Source organism: Meleagris gallopavo, chromosome 13 (genome assembly GCF_000146605.3).
Source record: "Meleagris gallopavo isolate NT-WF06-2002-E0010 breed Aviagen turkey brand Nicholas breeding stock chromosome 13, Turkey_5.1, whole genome shotgun sequence".
Lineage (NCBI taxonomy): Eukaryota > Metazoa > Chordata > Aves > Galliformes > Phasianidae > Meleagris > Meleagris gallopavo.
This window is the reverse complement of record NC_015023.2, coordinates 7,897,832-7,898,539: the sequence shown is the minus strand read 5'-3', so window position 1 is coordinate 7,898,539 and position 708 is coordinate 7,897,832.

Here is a 708-nt window from a genome sequence, read left to right as displayed (position 1 = left end):
TGGACTACCGTGGCCTGAATGAAGTCACACCCCCATTGAGTGCTGCTGTGCCAGATATGTTAGAACTCCAATATGAATTGGAGTCAAAGGCAGCCAAATGGTACGCCACCATTGATATTGCTAACGCCTTTTTCTCCATTCCTTTGACCAAAGAATCTAGGCCACAGTTTGCTTTCACCTGGAGGGGCATTCAGTATACCTGGAATCGTTTGCCCCAGGGGTGGAAACATAGCCCAACCATTTGCCATGGGTTGATCCAAGCTGCACTGGAACAGGGAGGTGCTCCTGAGCACTTACAGTATATTGATGACATCATCGTGTGGGGCAACACAGCAAAGGAAGTTTTTGAGAAAGGAAAGCAAATAATCCAGATCCTTCTGCGTGCTGGTTTCGCTATTAAGCGAAGCAAAGTGAAAGGGCCTGCCCAGGAAATTCAGTTCCTAGGTATAAAGTGGCAAGATGGCCGTCGTCACATCCCAACAGATGTGATCAACAAAATCAGTGCCATGTCTCCACCCACTAATAAGAAAGAGACACAATCGTTCCTGGGTGTAGTGGGTTTTTGGAGAATGCATGTTCCAAACTACAGCCTCATTGTAAGCCCCCTTTATCAGGTGACACGGAAGAAGAATGATTTTATGTGGGGTCCTGAGCAGCAGCAGGCTTTTGAGCAGATTAAACAAGAGATAGCCCGTGCCGTGGCCCTGG